The 22,483-nt window shown below is 52.2% G+C and overlaps 1 long non-coding RNA gene across 1 annotated transcript; it reads right to left on the reverse strand.

Moving 5' to 3' along the window:
• Window positions 1-13,327: 13,327 nt before the first annotated feature.
• Window positions 13,328-14,336, reverse strand: LOC309547064. The gene is made up of 3 exons (XR_014224952.1): window positions 14,207-14,336; window positions 13,565-13,623; window positions 13,328-13,508 (listed from the first exon to the last, which is right to left on the reverse strand). It is a non-coding gene; the product is annotated as an uncharacterized lncRNA (long non-coding RNA).
• Window positions 14,337-22,483: the final 8,147 nt, after the last annotated feature.

A 22,483-nucleotide genomic window follows, 5' to 3' on the forward strand; every position in this document is an offset into this window, starting at 1 on the left:
AAGTGTAGTAATCAATAGATTACTGTCACTTGCAAAAAAACACAAGACACAAAACCGCTGTGTTAGCAGAGTCAGGCCTGATCCCTGCTAGCATTAGCAGTTTTTTTTGTAGCGCTTGAAATAATCTTCGACAACCAGGTGCTTTTATTACCTGTGAGTCGCATCACTGTACGAGTAAATTTAGTTACCAAAATGACCAAACGTTCGTACAGGGATGAAGAGCTTCTCAGTTATATGCTGACCGAGTCATCTGATAGCGAAGGGGAAGCTACAATGACCGAATTAGTGTCAGTATATGAACCTGATGACGGCAGCGGCTCCCTGACAGATAGCTCCGACGACAGATGGGTCCCTGTTAGACCCAGGCGTACCCGACCCCATTCTGAAGTTGTTGTGATGCAGGAATCGCAGGGTGCTCGTATGGAGCAGAGTGTGGGTACTAGTGCCGCTCATCCTTCTGGCGACCTGGCAAGCGCCAGCGGCCTAGTACAACCTGGACCTAGTACAACCAGCACTGCAGTAAGACCTGGTGACGTGGCGAGTCCCCTAAGTGCAGTTGAAGCTGGTGCGGTGGCTAGCACAAGTAGTGGCCCGCGGCCACCGCGTATTCGAAGACAGGCCCGTAGAGCCCATAGTGCCCTCCCTGATGCGCTGGCATTTCCTAATTGGCAACCCACTGATACTACAGCGCCAGTACTTCCCCCATTCACCGCCCAACCTGGAATCCACGTGGAGACAGCTGGTTTTACGCCCCTGAACTTTTTTGAGCTGTTCTTCACGGAAGATCTTTACAGATCTATTGTGGATCAATCAAATTTATATGCACAACAGTTCATCGCCGCCAACCCAAATTCACACCTTGCCAGACAATTCGGCTGGAAACCTATAACGGTTTCCGAATTTAAGATCTTTCTGGGCCTTTCCCTTCACATGGGCATAACTAAACAGAGTGAATTGCGGCTATATTGGTCCACTAGCCCAGTTCACCATATGCGCATGTACTCTGCCTCTATGTCCAGGACGAGATACGAGCAAATTCTGCGATTTATGCATTTCAGCGACAATGAACTCTGTCGTCCTCGGGGAGACCCTGCATACGATCGGCTCCACAAAATTCGGCCCCTCATAGACCACTTCAATCAGCGGTTTGCAGCCTTGTTTACCCCCGAACAAGTTGTCTGCGTTGACGAGTCCCTGATTAAATTTACTGGCCGCCTTGCTATGAAACAGTACCTCCCCAGCAAGCGTGCCAAGTACGGGGTCAAACTGTATAAATTGTGTGACAGGGCCACAGGCTATACAGTTAGTTTCCGGGTCTATGAGGGAAAAGATAGCTGTGTGGAGCCCCCCAACTGCCCAGACTACATAGGGAGCAGCGGTAAGATCGTTTGGGACTTGGTGTCACCCTTATCCGGAAAGGGGTACCATTTGTACGTGGACAACTTTTATACAAGCGTGCCACTATTTAGTCATCTTCTCGATTTACAAATTGGCGCATGTGGCACCGTGCGACCTAATCGCCGGGGCTTCCCCCAACGGCTTGTAGATTCCCGTCTTAGTCGGGGGGCGAGAGCCTGCTTGAAAACGGACAAATTACTTGCGGTGAAGTGGAAGGATACACGGGATGTTTATGTTCTGTCCTCCCTTCACCCAGACACGACGATCCAAATTCCTACGGCAACTGGCGTTATGGAGAAACCCCTCTGTGTCCACGAATATAACCTTAACATGGGAGGGGTGGACCTTAACGACCAGCTTTTGGCGCCGTATTTAGTTGCCCGTAAAGCCAGACGCTGGTACAAAAAAGTGTCTGTTTACCTATACCAATTGGCTATGCTGAACGCCTTTGTCCTATACAGGGCGTCAGGACGAACTGGATCTTTCCGGGAATTCCAGGAAGAGATCATCCTTGCCTACCTGTACCCAGGAGGCATGCCTGCCCAACTTCCCCTTCCAGATGCAGTAAGCCGGCTGCATGAGAGGCATTTTTCACATGTCCTCCCGAGTACCCCTACCCAAAGATGGCCCCAAAGAAGATGTCGTGTCTGTAGCAAGCGCGGATTTAGGCGTGACACCCGTTATTATTGTCCCAAATGTCCTGACCAACCTGGTCTCTGCATCGGGGAATGTTTCGAGCGCTACCATACACTAGTGGATTATTAGCGTAGGGTACAGCACGACACAGTGTAGGGCACATAAACACAGGGTCTCGAAGGATGTTGGATGTCCATCGACATTTTGAGAGACCCAAGCTGGAAGAGAAGATCGCAGATGATCGCAGTCCCTCCCAAATCAAGAAGTAAAGGAACAGTTAGAAAGAAAAATAAAAGGATCCAAAAACTGTTGTGGTGTCAGTAATTTTATATGTCCTTCTACTCCTTCCTACTATACTTTTTTTCAATGTCCTTTGTTTGTTTTTTCATTCTTTTGTGACCTGTTTCTCTTGCAGGTCCCTCGTCAGCTACCACGCATTGATTTTATATATTCTGACACAAACAACGTTTGCGCTCAGCATATATGGATACCTTTGCTGATAGCAGCTGTGGTGATTTTCTGATTTCAGCACTGCAGTTAAAATCCTATTTTGGTATACGTGGATAGCGCCGTGTATACCCATCATTAAATTCAGTGGGTGGTTGTTTGGGCGGTTAATGATGAAGATCCAAAAACTGTTGTTGTCAGTCATTTTATATGTCCTTCTACTCCTTCCTACTATACTTTTTTTCAATGTCCTTTGTTTGTTTTTTCATTCTTTTGTGACCTGTTTCTCTTGCAGGTCCCTCGTCGGCTACCACGCATTGATTTTATATATTCTGACACAAACAGCGTTTGCGCTCAGCATATATGGATACCTTTGCTGATAGCAGCTGTGGTGATTTTCTGATTTCAGCACTGCAGTTAAAATCCTATTTTGGTATACGTGGATAGCGCCGTGTATACCCATCATTAAATTCAGTGGGTGGTTGTTTGGGCGGTTAATGATGAAGATCCAAAAACTGTTTTTGTCAGTCATTTTATATGTCCTTCTACTCCTTCCTACTATACTTTTTTTCAATGTCCTTTGTTTGTTTTTTCATTCTTTTGTGACCTGTTTCTCTTGCAGGTCCCTCGTCGGCTACCACGCATTGATTTTATATATTCTGACACAAACAGCGTTTGCGCTCAGCATATATGGATACCTTTGCTGATAGCAGCTGTGGTGATTTTCTGATTTCAGCACTGCAGTTAAAATCCTATTTTGGTATACGTGGATAGTGTCGTGTATACCCATCATTAAATTCAGTGGGTGGTTGTTTGGGCGGTTAATGATGAGTAATACTACGCATTATTCCTGTGCTGATTTCTGATAGGTTCTCTTTTTTTCCGTTCAGCCCACAGGCTGCATGAAAAAAAAAAAAACCTATATGCCAAACAAGGACCAGCAATGTACTGGTACGTTGCTGGACTTTGAGTGGTTATACCAGGATGATGCTTGCAGATTTAGGCATCATCTTGGTATCGTTTTTTACAGCCAGCGGTCGGCTTACATGTAAAAGCAATTCTAGCAGGTAATTGGCCGCTAGACTGCTTTTACATGCAGTGGGAGGGGCCTCCCCCCCCCCACCGCCGCCTTCCGCAGCCTTCCATGGTTTTTCTCGGGCTCTCCTGTCCCACCGGTTAACCTGAGAGTGCAGCCGGTGGTTCAATTATCTAACCATAGAGCTAATTGGAGATGAGAATGGCTCCAATCATCTCTATGGCCTAAGATGCCGGAGGCTACGAGCATTTTATGACTTCTGTTTCGCCAGAAATAAACAGGGCCATTGGGAAATTGGGAAAGTATTTTATCACACCAATTTTGGTGTGGTCAGATGCGTTAAGGTCAGAGGAGAGATCTAGAGTCTAAAAGACCCCAATTTTTTTAAAAAAGAGTACCTGTCACTACAGATTGCTATCATAGGGGATATTTAAATTCACTATGATAACAATAAAAATGATTTAAAAAAAAAAAAAATTAAAGGAAAGGTGTCAAAATAACATAAAAAAGCAAAAGAAAAAAGAAAAAAAAAAAAAAAAAATTGAGCCCCCCCCCTTACCCCCGGTGCTTGCGCGCAATGGTATTTTTTTCGCAAAAATTGCGTTTGGAAAATCTGTGCGCAAATACCGTGTGACAAAAAAATTTGCAACATCCACCATTTTATTCTATAGGGCCTCTGCTTTAAAAAAATATATAATGTTTGGGGGTTCAAAGTAATTTTCTAGTAAAAAAAAAATATTTTTTCATGTAAACAAAAAGGCACAGAAAAGGCTTGGTTTTCAAGTGGTTAGAAGAGTGGGTGATGTGTGGATAAGATTGAGTATAAAATGCCGGAACTGTTCAAACACCCCCCTAATGACCCCTTTTTGAAAAGTAGACACCCAAAGCTTTTTTCTGAGAGGCATGGTGAGTCCATGGAGTATTTTATATTTTGCCACAAGTTTCGGGAAAATTATTATTTTTTTTTTTTTTTGTTGTTTTTTTACAGAAAGTTGTCACTAAATGATATATTGCTCATGCATGCCATGGGAATATGTGAAATGACACCCCAAAATACATTCTTTTGCTTCTCCTGAGTACAGGGATACCACATGTGTGAGACTTTTTGGGAGCCTAGCTGTGTACGCGCCCCCAAAAACCAATCCACATCTTCAGGTTTTCTAATGGCGTAAATTGCTGATTTTACCCCTGACTACCTGTCACAGTTTCAGAGGCCCTGAAATTTCAAGATGGCACAAAACCCCCCCAAATGACCCCATTTTGCAAAGTAGACACTCCAAGCTACTGGCTGAGAAGTATGGTGAGTCCATGGAATAGTTTATATTTTGCCACAAGTTTCGAGGAAAAAAATTTTTTTTATTTTTTTTTATTTTTTTACACAAAGTTGTCAGTAAATGATATATTGCTCACACAGGCCATGGGTATATGTGAAATGACACCCCAAAATACATTCTGCTGCTTCTCCTGAGTACAATGATACCCCATGTGTGAGACTTTTTGCCAGTCTAGCCGCGTACAGGACCCGGAAAACCAATGCGCACCTTTAGGCTTTCTAAGGGCGTAAATTGTTGATCTCACTCCTTACTACCTATCACAGTTTTGAAGTCCATAAAAAGCCAAGATTGCACAAACCCCCCCCAAATGACCCCATTTTGCAAAGTAGACACTCCAATCTATTTGCTGAGAGGCATGGTGAGTATTTTGCAGCTCTAATTTTTTTTGGAAAATGAAGAAAAAACAGGAAAATGCATTTTTTTTCCTCTTTTTTCAATTTCCAAAACTTTGTGACAAAAAGTGAGATCTGCAAAACACTCAACATGCCTCTCTGCAAATAGCTCAGGCTGTCTACTTTCCGAAAAGGGGTCATTTGGGGGGGGGGGGGGGTTGTGCTGTCTTGGCATTTCATGGCCTCCAAAACTGTGATAGGTAGTCAGGAGTGAAATCAACAATTTACGCCCTTGGAAAGCCTGAAGGCGATGATTGGTTTTCGGGGTCCTGTACTCGGCTAGACTGCAAAAAAGTCTCACACATGGGGTATCCCTATACTCAGGAGAAGCAGCAGAATGTATTTTGGGGTGTCAGTTCACATATACCCATGGCATGTGTGAGCAATATATCATTTACTGACAACTTTGTGTAAAAAAAAAAAAAAATATATATATATATATATATTTCCCGGAACTTGTGGCAAAATATAAAATATTCCATGGACTCACCATGCCTCTCAGCAAATAGCTTGGGGTGTCTACTTTCCAAAATGGGGTCATTTGGGGGGGTTTTGTGCTATCTTGGAATTTTAGGGCCTCCGAAACTGTGATAGGTAGTCAGGAGTGAAATCAACAATTTACGCCCTTGGAAAGCCTGAAAGTGGGGACTGGTTTTCGGGGACCTGTACTCGGCTAGACTGCAAAAAAGTCTCACACATGGGGTATCCCTGTACTCAGGAGAAGCAGCAGAATGTATTTTGGGGTGTCATTTCACATATACCCATGGCATGTGTGAGCAATATTTAATTTACTGACAACTTTGTGAAAAAAAAAAAAAAATATATATATATATATATTTCCCGGAACTTGTGGCAAAATATAAAATATTCCATGGACTCACCATGCCTCTCAGCAAATAGCTTGGGGTGTCTACTTTCCAAAATGGGGTCATTTGGGGGGGTTTTGTGCTATCTTGGAATTTTAGGGCCTCTGAAACTGTGATAGGTAGTCAGGAGTGAAATCAACAATTTACGCCCTTGGAAAGCCTGAAAGCGGGGACTGGTTTTCGGGGACCTGTACTCGGCTAGACTGCAAAAAAGTCTCACACATGGGGTATCCCTGTACTCAGGAGAAGCAGCAGAATGTATTTTGGGGTGTCATTTCACATATACCCATGGCATGTGTGAGCAATATTTCATTTACTGACAACTTTGTGAAAAAAAAAAAAAAAAAATATATATATATATGTATTTCCCGGAACTTGTGGCAGAATATAAAATATTCCATGGACTCACCATGCCTCTCAGCAAATAGCTTGGGGTGTCTACTTTCCAAAATGGGGTCATTTGGGGGGGGTTTGTGCTATCTTGGAATTTTAGGGCCTCCGAAACTGTGACAGGTAGTGCAGAGGTGACATGCACAATTTACGCCATTAGAAAACCTGGGAGTGTTGATTGGTTTTCGCGGTCCTGTACACAGCTAGGCTCCCAAAAAGTCTCACACATGGGGCATCCCCATACTCAGGAGAAGTGGCAGAATGTATTTTGGGGTGTAATTCCACATATACCCATGTCATGTGTGAGAATTTTATCTTTTAGTGACAACGTTGTGTAAAAAAAAAAAATAAAAAAAAAAAATAGTAATATTCCCAAAACTTGTGGTAAAATATAAAATATTCCATGGACTCACCATGCCTCTTAGCAAACAGCTTGGGGTGTCTACTTTCCAAAATGGGGTCATTTGGGGGGGTTTTGTGGTATCTTGACATTTCAGGGCCTCCTAAACCGTTAGAGGTAGTGAGAAAATGCAATGAAAAATGTACGCCCTTTGAAATTCTGATGGTGGGGATTTGTTTTTGTGGTCCCGTACACAGCTAGGCTCCCAAAAAGTCCCACATATGTGGTATCCCTGTACTCAGGAGAAGCAGCAGAATATATTTTGGGGTGTAATTACACATATACCCATGGCATGTGTGAGCAATATATCATTTCAATGACAACTTTGTGTAAAAAAAAAAAAAAAAAAAATTTTTAGTCATTTTTCAAACACCTGTGACAAAAAAATGAAATATTCAATGAGCTCAACATGCCTCTCAGAACATTCCTTAGGATGTCTACTTTCCAAAAAGTGGTAGTTTGGGGGGGTTTTGTACTGCCCTGCCATTTTAGCACTTCATGAAATGAGATAGGCAGTCAAAAATTAAAGCTGCGTAAATTTCTGTATTTACACCATAGTTTGTAGACGCTATAACTTTTGCGCAAACCAATAAAAATACGCTCATTGAATTTTTTTTTGTCAAAGACATGTAGCTAAATATATTTTGGCCAAAAAAAAATACATAAATTGAGTATATTGGATATTTTTTAAAAGACAAAGTTGAAAATGTCATTTTTTTGCAAAATTTTTGCTCTTTTTTTATTAATATCGCAAAAAATAAAAAGCGCAGAGGTGATCAAATACCACCAAAAGAAAGCTCTGTTTGTGGGAAAAAAAGGACGTAAATTTCGTTTGGGTACCACATTGCATGACCGCACAATTGTCAGTTAAAGTCACGCAGTGCCGAGTCGTAAAATACCCCCTGGTCGGAATGGGGGTAAAATCTTCCGGGGCTTAAGTGGTTAAGAAAAAAAAAATCCTGCCAAGACCGAAGATCCCAGCAAGGTATCTAGGTCCTACTCCTAACTAGACAGAAAAAAACTGATTTGCTGTGGCAGAGAGAGAGAGGATATACCCTCAGGGACTGCCCCTAGGGTGTGGCCGGAGCATTTTTATTTCCTGTCTAGTCCTACTCCTGTGGAGGGCAGCATGGCCCGAAGGTGCTAAATCACCGAGGACTACGTCTGTCAATGAGCGATAGAGAAAAACATTTAGTTCAAAAAGCAGGTTTTAATGTGGAATTGTAATAAAAGTGAAGATGAATAAGTGTAACATTAGGAAACGTGTACGGTTGTTGCTTTATTATAATCTATTCCCACACACATTGTGAAGGTCTCTTTAGATCATAAACTTGGCATCTGGGTAATAAACTCCTCTCCAGGGGTGGACTGAGAACCCTCAGGGCCCCCGGGCAAAATAAATCAAGGGCCCCTTCCAGGCCCCACCCATGTTCCGCCTCCAGACACACCCTTGCCACGCCTCCATCCACACCCACACCCCACCTCCAGCCACACCCACACCCCGCCTCCAGCCACACCCACAATAAAACAACACAACATAGCTCTCTAAGCCCCCGTTCACACTGGGGCGACCTGTCAGGCGACCTGGTCGCCTGCCATACAGAAGCTATGGACCCATTCTAATAGGAGCGACACAAGTCGCTCCAACTTAGAAAAAGGGTCCGGAGCTTCTTTGGGGCGACCTGCATAGACTTCAATGTTATGAAGTCCGCGCCGGCCGCTCCGAGGTGAGGTCGCCCCGGCAAGTAGCGTCACCCCAGTGTGAACGGGGCCTAATACCTAGGCCAAGTTGGGCCCCTCCTCTCCTCCCAATACTTATCGCGCTGGGTGAGATAAATGTAATACTGAGCGGCGGGCCCCCTTGCTGGCCGGGCCCCCCCTTTCTGGCTTCCCGGCCGGGCCCTCGGACCACGTCCGAAGTGCCCGACCGCTCAGTCCGCCCCTACTCCTCTCCGTAGTCAGTTCTCCCCCCACCCCCATATCTTCCTGCACAGGCCCCCCAGTGTAACTTCTACTGAAATAATTTTCTGCCCTCCCACCTATAGCCGTCTACTTAGTGACTCAAACTTACCCCATACTTTTTTCGATCAGGCTCACTGGGCTGCACCTACTTAAAGATGGCAGCCATACCTTAGCCCCATCCCTCATCCACTATGTGCGTCTGATGGTTTTCTAAAGTTTTCCTCGACTCATGAAAATTCTTGACGGCGTCACTTCCGGTGTGGTCCCATCACAAAAAGCTGGTATCACCTCAACAATGTGCCTGAGCAGTGGAGGAATATTATAGAACTGCTCTGCTAAGCTATATAGTGAGGGAAAAAGGGAGGAGGCGATAGAGCGGAACTGGCAGCAGTGGGAGGGGCCTAATTCTGTGCTTGGAGAGGAGAGGCGGGGGTTGTCTGTGCATAACATTGTATGGTAGGTCGAGAGAAATTATAGAGCCATCTCTCCTGAACACAACTTAAGTGAATTACCCCATACATGCTGAGAAATCATCTGGATCTGGATGACAGTGAGACACAGGCTGGATGATGGGGGAGGAAGACCACAGGCTGGATAATGGAGGGTGGGGAAAGAAGGAGACCACAGGCTGGATGATGGGGGGAGAAATAGACACAGGCTAGATGATGGGGGGGGGGGGGAGAAGGTGAAATAGACACAGGCTGGATGATGGGGGGGGGGGGGGGTGGGAGAAGGATACACAGGCTTAATGATGGAGGGTGGGAGAAGGAGACACAGGCTGGATGATGGGGGGGAGGGGAGAAGGATACACAGGCTGGATGATGGGGGGAGAAGGAGACACAGGCTGGATGATGGGGGGAGAAGGAGACACAGGCTGGATGATGGGGGGGGGAGAATGAGACACAGGCTGGATGATGGGGGGTGGGAGAAGGAGACACAGGCTGGATGATGGGGGGTGGGAGAAGGAGACACAGGCTGGATGATGGGGGGTGGGAGAAGGAGACACAGGCTGGATGATGGGAGGGGGAGGAGACACAGGCTGGATGATGGGAGGGGGAGGAGACACAGGCTGGATGATGGGGGGGGAGGAGACACAGGATGGATGATGGGGGGGGAGAAGGAGACACAGGCTGGATGATGGGAGGGTGGGAGAAGGACATACAGGCTGGATGATGGGGGGGTGGGTGGGGGGAGAAGGAGACACAGGCTGGATGATAATGGGGATGAAGGAGACACAGGCTGGATGATGGGAGGGTGGGTGGGGGGAGAAGGAGACACAGGCTGGATGATGGGCGGGGTGGGGGGAGGAGACACAGGCTGGATGATGGGGGGGGAGGAGACACAGGCTGGATGATGGGGGGGGGAGGAGACACAGGCTGGATGATGGGGGGGGGAGGAGACACAGGCTGGATGATGGGGGGGTGGGAGAAGGAGACACAGGCTGGATGATGGGGGGGGGGAGGGGAGAAGGATACACAGGCTGGATGATGGGGGGAGAAGGAGACACAGGCTGGATGATGGGGGGAGTAGGAGACACAGGCTGGATGATGGGCGGGGTGGGGGGAGGAGACACAGGCTGGATGATGGGGGGGAGGAGACACAGGCTGGGTGATGGGGGGGGAGGAGACACAGGCTGGATGATGGGGGGGGGAGACACAGGCTGGATGATGGGGCCCGACCGCTCAGTCCGCCCCTACTCCTCTCCGTAGTCAGTTCTCCCCCCACCCCCATATCTTCCTGCACAGGCCCCCCAGTGTAACTTCTACTGAAATAATTTTCTGCCCTCCCACCTATAGCCGTCTACTTAGTGACTCAAACTTACCCCATACTTTTTTCGATCAGGCTCACTGGGCTGCACCTACTTAAAGATGGCAGCCATACCTTAGCCCCATCCCTCATCCACTATGTGCGTCTGATGGTTTTCTAAAGTTTTCCTCGACTCATGAAAATTCTTGACGGCGTCACTTCCGGTGTGGTCCCATCACAAAAAGCTGGTATCACCTCAACAATGTGCCTGAGCAGTGGAGGAATATTATAGAACTGCTCTGCTAAGCTATATAGTGAGGGAAAAAGGGAGGAGGCGATAGAGCGGAACTGGCAGCAGTGGGAGGGGCCTAATTCTGTGCTTGGAGAGGAGAGGCGGGGGTTGTCTGTGCATAACATTGTATGGGAGGTCGAGAGAAATTATAGAGCCATCTCTCCTGAACACAACTTAAGTGAATTACCCCATACATGCTGAGAAATCATCTGGATCTGGATGACAGTGAGACACAGGCTGGATGATGGGGGAGGAAGACCACAGGCTGGATAATGGAGGGTGGGGAAAGAAGGAGACCACAGGCTGGATGATGGGGGGAGAAATAGACACAGGCTAGATGATGGGGGGGGGGGGAGAAGGTGAAATAGACACAGGCTGGATGATGGGGGGGGGGGGGTGGGAGAAGGATACACAGGCTTAATGATGGAGGGTGGGAGGAGACACAGGCTGGATGATGGGGGGGAGGGGAGAAGGATACACAGGCTGGATGATGGGGGGAGAAGGAGACACAGGCTGGATGATGGGGGGAGAAGGAGACACAGGCTGGATGATGGGGGGGGGGGAGAATGAGACACAGGCTGGATGATGGGGGGTGGGAGAAGGAGACACAGGCTGGATGATGGGGGGTGGGAGAAGGAGACACAGGCTGGATGATGGGGGGTGGGAGAAGGAGACACAGGCTGGATGATGGGAGGGGGAGGAGACACAGGCTGGATGATGGGAGGGGGAGGAGACACAGGCTGGATGATGGGGGGGAGGAGACACAGGATGGATGATGGGGGGGAGAAGGAGACACAGGCTGGATGATGGGAGGGTGGGAGAAGGACATACAGGCTGGATGATGGGGGGGGTGGGTGGGGGGAGAAGGAGACACAGGCTGGATGATAATGGGGATGAAGGAGACACAGGCTGGATGATGGGAGGGTGGGTGGGGGGAGAAGGAGACACAGGCTGGATGATGGGGGGGTGGGAGGAGACACAGGCTGGATGATGGGCGGGGTGGGGGGAGGAGACACAGGCTGGATGATGGGGGGGGAGGAGACACAGGCTGGATGATGGGGGGGGGAGGAGACACAGGCTGGATGATGGGGGGGTGGGAGAAGGATACACAACACAGGCTTAATGATGGAGGGTGGGAGAAGGAGACACAGGCTGGATGATGGGGGGGGGGAGGGGAGAAGGATACACAGGCTGGATGATGGGGGGAGAAGGAGACACAGGCTGGATGATGGGGGGAGTAGGAGACACAGGCTGGATGATGGGCGGGGTGGGGGGAGGAGACACAGGCTGGATGATGGGGGGGAGGAGACACAGGCTGAGTGATGGGGGGGAGGAGACACAGGCTGGATGATGGGGGGGGAGACACAGGCTGGATGATGGGGGGGGAGACACAGGCTGGATGATGGGGGGTGGGAGAAGGAGACACAGGCTGGATGATGGGGGTGGGAGAAGGAGACACAGGCTGGATGATGGGGGTGGGAGAAGGAGACACAGGCTGGATGATGGGGGGTGGGAGAAGGAGACACAGGCTGGATGATGGGGGGTGGGAGAAGGAGACACAGGCTGGATGATGGGGGGTGGGAGAAGGAGACACAGGCTGGATGATGGGGGGTGGGAGAAGGAGACACAGGCTGGATGATGGGGGGGGGGGAGAATGAGACACAGGCTGGATGATGGGGGGTGGGAGAAGGAGACACAGGCTGGATGATGGGGGGTGGGAGAAGGAGACACAGGCTGGATGATGGGGGGTGGGAGAAGGAGACACAGGCTGGATGATGGGAGGGGGAGGAGACACAGGCTGGATGATGGGAGGGGGAGGAGACACAGGCTGAATGATGGGGGGGAGGAGACACAGGATGGATGATGAGGGGGGAGAAGGAGACACAGGCTGGATGATGGGAGGGTGGGAGAAGGAGATACAGGCTGGATGATGGGGGGGTGGGTGGGGGGAGAAGGAGACACAGGCTGGATGATGGGGGGAGAAGGAGACACAGGCTGGATGATGGGAGGGTGGGTGGGGGGAGAAGGAGACACAGGCTGGATGATGGGGGGGTGGGAGAAGGAGACACAGGCTGGATTATGGGTAGGAGAAGGATAAACAGGCCGGATGATGGGGGGGGAGACACAGGCTGGGTGATGGGGGGGAGGACACACAGGCTGGATGATGGGGGGTGGGAGAAGGAGACACATGCTGGATGATGGGGGGTTGGAGAAGAAGACACAGGCTGGATGATGGGGGGGGGGGGGAGACACAGGCTGGATGATGGGGGGGGGGAGAAGGAGATACAGGCTGGATGATGGGGGGGGGGGGGTGGGGATACACAGGCTGGATGATGCGGGGGTGGGAAAAGGAGACACAGGCTCTGACCCTGCCATAGAATAACATAGCAGGTGCAGGTGTCTCCTTCTCCCCCCACCCACCCGACTTTGGCCAAATACTGTGAAACATAGGTAATGCAAAGCCCCGCCTCCCGGGTATCACATAACTAAGACTATGAGAATTCACCATGTGCCGAACGGGGCATAGCCCAATGATGGCTACAAAGCTGTCCGCTTATTCTGGGAGGGTGTACAGGGATGTCCTCCCAGAATCGCCCTTCCTGCCGGTTCTGGTAAAGGGCCAATGACAGTAGCCCTTTACCACGTGATCGCTCCATCCAATGACTGAGTGATCACTTCTCAACAAACAGGTGCACCAACATAGTCCCAACCTGGCCCACCAACCTCTATATCCCACCCCTCAACCCCCACCAACCTCTATATCCCACCCCTCCACCCCCCACCAACCTCTATATCCCACTCCTCAACCCCCACCAACCTCTATATCCCACTCCTCAACCCCCACCAACCTCTATATCGCACCCCTCAACCCCCACCAACCTCTATATCCCACCCCTCAACCCCCACCAACCTCTATATCCCACCCCTCCACCAACCTCTATATCCCACTCCTCAACCCCCACCAACCTCTATATCCCACCCTCAACCCCCACCAAACTCTATATCCCGCCCCTCAACCCCCACCAACCTCTATATCCCGCCCCTCAACCCCCACCAACCTCTATATCCCGCCCCTCAACCCCCACCAACCTCTATATCCCACCCCTCAACCCCCACCAACCTCTATATCCCACCCCTCAACCCCCACCAACCTCTATATCCCACCCCTCACCCCCCACCAACCTCTATATCCCACCCCTCAACCCCCACCAACCTCTATATCCCACCCCTCACCACCCACCAACCTCTATATCCCACCCCTCAACCCCCACCAACCTCTATATCCCACCCCTCACCCCCCACCAACCTCTATATCCTACCCCTCAACCCCCAAGTCCCGGCCCCCAGCTGCTGGCAAGTTCCCCATCAATACTACAGGATGAGCATAAATAGCACCAGCCCCAGGGGGAAATAGCACTGTGACGTAAAGGATAGACAGAGGAGCATGGGACTGAGCCAGAACCGACCCAGAGGAGCATGGGACTGAGCCAGAAGAGACCCAGGAGGAGCATGGGACTGAGCCAGAACAGACCCAGGAGGAGCATGGGACTGAGCCAGAAGAGACCCAGGAGGAGCATGGGACTGAGCCAGAAGAGACCCAGGAGGAGCATGGGACTGAGCCAGAACAGACCCAGGAGGAGCATGGGACTGAGCCAGAACAGACCCAGGAGGAGCATGGGACTGAGCCAGAACAGACCCAGGAGGAGCATGGGACTGAGCCAGAACAGACCCAGTAGGAGCATAGGACTGAGCCAGGACAGACCTAGGAGGAGCATGGGACTGAGCCAGGACAGACCCAGGAGGAGCATGGGACTGAGCCAGAACAGACCCAGGAGGAGCATGGGACTGAGTGTCATGGTCTTACCTTCTTGCTGTTCTCCTTCGTTTGACATGTGCTGGCGGCCATCTTGGTTTCTGGGTTTCTTGTAGCCTCCCACCCTGCGGCTCCTCCTTCCCACTGGGAGGAGCTGGATGCCTAGCTCATATATATAGGAGGTCTGTGGCTTCAGTTCCCTGCTTGGTCCTCCTGTGTTCACATGCTACTAAGACTGCTGCTACTTCTGGTTCCTGTTCCTGGCTTCGTCTGACTACCCTGTTGGTTCCTGATCCTGGCTTCGTCTGACTACCCTGTTGGTTCCTGATCCTGGCTTCGTCTGACTACCCTGCTGGTTCCTGACCCCTGGCTTCGCAAAGACTCTGCATCGGTTTCGCCATCCGTTTGGACTTTTGCTTTATAGCTTGTTTTTCAATAAAGCTGTCTTATTTTCACTTATCTGTTGTTGTACGTCTGGTTCATGGTTCCGTGACATTAGGACCAAGCCATGAATGCTGACGGTACAGGGCCATCCTCGCTACCCACGCTGGTTGCCAGACTTGATCAGCAGGATCACCTGTTGGGTCGGTTCGCCGTGGCGTTGCAAACCCTGCTTGAACGCACGGTACCACAGGTCACGAATTCTGACGGTACAGGGCCATCCTCACTACCCACGCTGGTTGCCAGACTTGATCAGCAGGATCACCTGTTGGGTCAGTTCGCCGTGGCGTTGCAAACCCTGCTTGAACGCACGGTTCTTTTCGCTCCCGTTGCCGATGGGTCGGTTGTCGCTCCTGGGTCCGCTCCTACTGCCGCTCCGGTTGTTGCGCCAGAGTCTACCCCGACACCTGTTGTTGCGCCCGCGGTGTTTCGGGGTATGTCCGGTTCTGCCCCCCTTCCACAGCGCTTTGGGGGAGAGCCAACTCAGTGCCGAGGTTTCCTTAACCAGGTGGGCATTTATTTCGAGTTGCTGCCACATGCCTTTCCTACTGAGAGATCAAAGGTGGGCTTCTTAATCTCGCTGCTCTCGGACAAGGCCTTGGCCTGGGCCAGCCCTTTATGGGAGAACAACAATCCGGTGGTTGCCGAGTTTTCCGGTTTTGTAGCTTCTCTTCGGAAGGTATTCGATGTGCCGGCTCGTGCTGCCTCTGCTGCGAAGCTCCTTATGTCCATCAGACAGGGTTCACGATCCGTAGCTGAATACGCCATTGAGTTTCGTACCCTGGCAGCAGAGGTGGGCTGGAATAATGAGGCTCTGGTCGCTGCTTTCTCTCATGGTCTCTCGGATGCCTTGAAGGATGAGGTTGCAGCTAAGGACCTACCAGTGGAGCTCGAGTCTCTTATTTCTTTCCTGATTTTGATTGACACCAGACTCAGGGAGAGACCTTCCTTTAAGGAGAGTCTGCGGAGGCCTCCTAACAGATTGGCGCCTACCTTTGTTGTCCCACCCGTGCCTCCCTCTCCTCCCACGCCTCCTGGGGATGACTTGTCTGGGGGTGAACCCATGCAGCTGGGGTTTGCTCGCCTGTCCGAGGGGGAGAGGGTACTCCGGAGACGCGAGGGCCGGTGCATGTACTGTGGTCTCGGGCATTTTCGGTTGGCATGTCCGAACCGTCCAGGGAAACGCTCGCACCTGAGATCCTGTCGGGGGCAGATCTTGGGTGGAGTCTCCTCGTCCCCGGTTTCCCGTGTTGACAAACCACTGATCACTGTTGTCCTTTCCTGGGTCGGGGGCTCGGTGACGACCCAGGCGTTGGTGGACTCTGGTGCTGGTGGTTTGTTCATTGATAGTGTGTTCGCTGCCGCCAATTCCATTCCTCTGCAGGCTCGAGGTTCTCCTCTGGCTCTTGAGGCGATAGACGGCAGACCCCTTCTGCCGCCACACGTGACTCATGAGACCCTTCCAGTGGGGTTAGCCATTGGTGCCGTCCACAGAGAGTCGGTCTGCTTCCAGGTTATTTCGTCTCCACACTACTCGGTGGTCTTGGGGTACCCCTGGCTCCAGAAGCATAATCCGATTTTCGATTGGAGATCGGCCGAGATCCTCTCGTGGTCACCGCAGTGTGGGACTAGTTGCATCCATGGGCCTGTCAAGTTGCTGTGTACTTCCTCGGACTCTCTGTTGCCCCCTGAATACGAGGAGTACCGGGATGTATTCGATAAGGTGCGCGCGGTTGCCCTACCTCCGCACCGCCCATACGATTGTGCCATCGAGTTACAATCTGGTGCCGTTCCTCCTCGTGGCAAAGTCTATCCACTGTCGGTAGCGGAGAATGAGGCCATGGAGGAGTACGTGAGGGAGGCGCTTTCTCGTGGACACATTCGCAAATCCTCGTCCCCGGCAGGGGCTGGATTTTTCTTTGTGAAAAAGAAGGGCGGTGAGTTGAGGCCTTGCATCGATTACAGGGGTCTCAATCGCATCACGATCAAGAACGCTTACCCGATACCCTTGATTTCCGAGCTGTTCGATCGCCTTAAAGGTGCCACGGTCTTTACCAAACTCGACCTGAGGGCGGCATATAACCTCGTAAGGATCAAGGCGGGCGATGAGTGGAAGACCACGTTTAACACCAGGACCGGTCATTATGAATCCTTGGTTATGCCCTTTGGGCTGTGCAATGCGCCCGCAGTCTTTCAGGAATTCATCAACGATGTTTTCCGTGACCTGTTGCAGCAGTGTGTGGTGGTCTACCTGGATGACATCTTGGTATATTCTGAGTCCATGGAGACCCACATTCTGGATGTCAAACGGTTACGAGAGAACAAGCTGTTCGGTAAGCTTGAGAAATGCGAATTTCACCGATCCCAGGTAACCTTCTTAGGTTACATCATTTCCGCTGAGGGGTTCTCCATGGATCCTGAGAAGGTTTCGGCTGTCTTACAGTGGCCCCAGCCCAGTGGTCTTCGCTCCCTGCAGCGCTTTTTGGGCTTCGCCAATTATTATCGGAAGTTCATCAGGGACTTTTCCATGCTAGCCAAGCCTCTCACGGATCTGACCAGGAAGGGCAGTAATTCCCAGGTCTGGCCGCCCGAGGCCATCCGAGCTTTTGAGGCTCTAAAGTCCGCCTTTGTGTCGGCTCCGATTCTGTCGCATCCCAACCCTGGGTTGCCCTTTGTCCTCGAGGTGGACGCGTCTGAGACGGGAGTAGGCGCCCTTCTGTCTCAGCGTAGAACACCAGAGGGTCCTCTGCTTCCTTGTGGGTTTTACTCCCGGAAACTGTCTTCCGCTGAGTGCAACTACCAGATTGGTGACAGGGAGTTATTGGCCATCGTGCAGGCTCTTAAAGAATGGAGGCACTTGCTCGAGGGTTCGGTGGTTCCGGTCCTCATCCTGACGGACCACAAGAACCTGACCTACCTCTCTGAGGCCAAGAGATTGACACCACGTCAGGCCAGATGGGCTCTGTTCTTGTCACGTTTTAATTACGTGGTCTCCTACCTACCCGGTTCCAAGAACATCAGGGCTGATGCCTTATCACGGCAGTACTCCGACCTGTCCAGGGAGGAGTCGATTCCAACTTCGGTCATACCTCCGAATCAGATCCTGGCTGCCATTCGCACCAGCCTGACCTCTCCCCTGGGTGAGCAGATTTTGGCGGCTCAATCTGGTGCTCCCTCTGGGAGACCCAACGGCAGATGTTTTGTGCCTGAGGAGTTGCGCACTCGGTTGTTGCGAACCTACCATAACTCCAAGACCGCGGGGCATCCTGGAAAGAATCAGCTGTCCTGGGCTGTTTCACGTCTGTTCTGGTGGCCTTCCCTACGTTCCGACATCGCCGCATATGTAGCGGCATGCTCCGTTTGTGCCCAGAGTAAGTCCCCTCGGCACCTTCCGTTGGGCCTTCTGCAACCCTTAGCCACCGGGGAGCGCCCATGGTCACACCTGGGGATGGACTTCATTGTGGACCTCCCTGCATCCCGAGGCCATACGGTCATTCTCATGATTGTGGATCGGTTTTCCAAAATGTGTCACTGTGTTCCTCTCAAGAAGTTACCCTCTGCACAGGAGTTGGCCACGATTTTTGCCAGGGAGGTCTTCCGGTTGCACGGTTTGCCCAAGGAGATTGTGTCGGATCGGGGGAGTCAGTTTGTGTCCAGGTTCTGGCGCGCCTTTTGCTCCCAGTTGGGGATTCATCTCTCCTTCTCCTCGGCCTACCACCCTCAGTCCAATGGGGCCGCAGAACGATCCAATCAGGCCTTGGAGCAATTCCTTCCTTGCTATGTCTCCGATCACCAAGACAATTGGGTTGACCTCCTGCCTTGGGCTGAGTTTGCCAGGAACACGGCGGTGAACTCTTCCTCTGGGACGTCTCCCTTCATGGCCAACTATGGGTTCCAACCTGCCGTGTTACCGGAGGTATTCTCTCCCCAGGATATTCCGGCTGTGGAGGATCACCTTTCCGTCCTACGTGCTTCTTGGGTACAGATCCAGAAGTCCCTTGAGGTCTCTGCGCAGCGCCAGAGACTCCAGGCTGATCGCAGACGAGCGCCTGCTCCTTCCTACCAGGCCGGAGACCGTGTATGGTTGTCCACCCGCAACCTCAACCTTCGAGTGCCCACTCCCAAGCTGGCGCCTCGCTTTGTTGGTCCCTTCCGAGTGCTTCGCAGGGTAAACCCGGTAGCCTATGCCCTTGCGCTTCCTCCTGGCATGCGGATCTCCAACGTGTTTCATGTCTCCCTGTTGAAGCCTCTGGTGTGTAATCGTTTCACTTCCTCGGTTCCTCGGCCTCGTCCGGTCCGAGTGGGCAATCGTGAGGAGTATGAGGTGAGCAATATCCTGGACTCACGCCTGGTCCGCGGTCAGGTGCAGTTTTTGGTTCATTGGCGTGGTTATGGTCCAGAGGAGCGTTCCTGGGTTCCCTCTGCAGATGTCCATGCTCCTGCCTTGCTCCGAGCCTTCCACGCACGCTTCCCTCAGAAACCGTTCTTTACTCCGCGGAGGAGGGGCCCTTGAGGGGGAGGTACTGTCATGGTCTTACCTTCTTGCTGTTCTCCTTCGTTTGACATGTGCTGGCGGCCATCTTGGTTTCTGGGTTTCTTGTAGCCTCCCACCCTGCGGCTCCTCCTTCCCACTGGGAGGAGCTGGATGCCTAGCTCATATATATAGGAGGTCTGTGGCTTCAGTTCCCTGCTTGGTCCTCCTGTGTTCACATGCTACTAAGACTGCTGCTACTTCTGGTTCCTGTTCCTGGCTTCGTCTGACTACCCTGTTGGTTCCTGATCCTGGCTTCGTCTGACTACCCTGCTGGTTCCTGACCCCTGGCTTCGCAAAGACTCTGCATCGGTTTCGCCATCCGTTTGGACTTTTGCTTTATAGCTTGTTTTTCAATAAAGCTGTCTTATTTTCACTTATCTGTTGTTGTACGTCTGGTTCATGGTTCCGTGACACTGAGCCAGAACAGACCCAGAGGAGCATGGGACTGAGCCAGAACCGACCCAGGAGGAGCATGGGACTGAGCCAGAACCGACCCAGGAGGAGCATGGGACTGAGCCAGAACCGACCCAGGAGGAGCATGGGACTGAGCCAGAACCGACCCAGGAGGAGCATGGGACTGAGCCAGAACCGACCCAAGAGGAGCATGGGACTGAGCCAGCACCGACCCAAGAGGAGCATGGGACTGAGCCAGGACCGACCCAAGAGGAGCATGGGACTGAGCCAGAACCGACCCAGGAGGAGCATGGGACTGAGCCAGGACCGACCCAGAGGAGCATGGGACTGAGCCAGAAGAGCATGGGACTGAGCCAGAAGAGCATGGGACTGAGCCAGAACCGACCCAGGAGGTGCATGGGACTGAGCCAGAACAGACCCAGGAGGAGCATGGGACTGAGCCAGAAGAGCATGGGACTGAGCCAGAAGAGCATGGGACTGAGCCAGAACCGACCCAGGAGGTGCATGGGACTGAGCCAGAACAGACCCAGGAGGAGCATGGGACTGAGCCAGAACCGACCCAGGAGGAGCATGGGACTGAGCCAGGACAGACCCAGAAGGAGCATGGCACTGAGCCAGGACAGACCCAGAGGAGCATGGGACTGAGCCAGAACCGACCCAGGAGGAGCATGGGACTGAGCCAGAACCGACCCAGGAGGAGCATGGGACTGAGCCAGAACCGACCCAGGAGGAGCATGGGACTGAGCCAGAACCGACCCAGGAGGAGCATGGGACTGAGCCAGAACCGACCCAGGAGGAGCATGGGACTGAGCCAGAACCGACCCAGGAGGAGCATGGGACTGAGCCAGAACAGACCCAGGAGGAGCATGGGACTGAGCCAGGACAGACTCAGGAGGAGCATGGGACTGAGCCAGGACAGACCCAGGAGGAGCATGGGACTGAGCCAGGACAGACCCAGGAGGAGCATGGGACTGAGCCAGGACAGACCCAGAGGAGCATGGGACTGAGCCCAAAGAGCATGGGACTGAGCCAGAAGAGCATGGGACTGAGCCAGAAGAGCATGGGACTGAGCCAGAACCGACCCAGGAGGAGCATGGGACTGAGCCAGAACCGACCCAGGAGGAGCATGGGACTGAGCCAGAAGAGCATGGGACTGAGCCAGAAGAGCATGGGACTGAGCCAGAACCGACCCAGGAGGAGCATGGGACTGAGCCAGAACCGACCCAGGAGGAGCATGGGACTGAGCCAGAACCGACCCAGGAGGAGCATGGGACTGAGCCAGAACCGACCCAGGAGGAGCATGGGACTGAGCCAGAACCGACCCAGGAGGAGCATGGGACTGAGCCAGGACCGACCCAAGAGGAGCATGGGACTGAGCCAGAAGAGCATGGGACTGAGCCAGAAGAGCATGGGACTGAGCCAGAACCGACCCAGGAGGAGCATGGGACTGAGCCAGAACCGACCCAGGAGGAGCATGGGACTGAGCCAGAACCGACCCAGGAGGAGCATGGGACTGAGCAAGAACCGACCAAGGAGGAGCATGGGACTGAGCCAGAACCGACCCAGGAGGAGCATGGGACTGAGCCAGGACCGACCCAGGAGGAGCATGGGACTGAGCCAGGACCGACCCAAGAGGAGCATGGGACTGAGCCAGGACCGACCCAGAGGCGCATGGGACTGAGCCAGAAGAGCATGGGACTGAGCCAGAACCGACCCAGGAGGAGCATGGGACTGAGCCAGAACAGACCCAGGAGGAGCATAGGACTGAGCCAGAACAGACCCAGGAGGAGCATGGGACTGAGCCAGAACAGACCCAGAAGGAGCATGGGACTGAGCCAGAACAGACCCAGGAGGAGCATGGGACTGAGCCAGAACCGACCCAGGAGGAGCATGGGACTGAGCCAGAACAGACCCAAGGGGAGCATGGGACTGAGCCAGAACAGACCCAGGAGGAGCATGGGACTGAGCCAGAACCGACCCAGGAGGAGCATGGGACTGAGCCAGGACAGACCCAGGAGGAGCATGGGACTGTGCCAGAACAGACCACGGAGGAGCATGGGACTGAGCCAGAACAGACCCAGGAGGAGCATGGGACTGAGCCAGAACAGACCCAGGAGGAGCATGGGACTGAGCCAGAACAGACCCAGGAGGAGCATGGGACTGAGCCAGAACAGACCCAGGAGGAGCATGGGACTGAGCCAGAACAGACCCAGGAGGAGCATTGGACCGAGCCAGAACAGACCCAGTAGGAGCATGGGACCGAGCCAGGACAGACCCAGTAGGACCATGGGACTGAGCCAGGACAGACCCAGGAGGAGCATGGGACTGAGCCAAAACAGACCCAGGAGGAGCATGGGACTGAGCCAGAACCGACCCAGGAG

The sequence above is a fragment of the Pelophylax lessonae genome (assembly GCF_965119305.1).
Source record: "Pelophylax lessonae genome assembly, chromosome: 2".
NCBI lineage: Eukaryota > Metazoa > Chordata > Amphibia > Anura > Ranidae > Pelophylax > Pelophylax lessonae.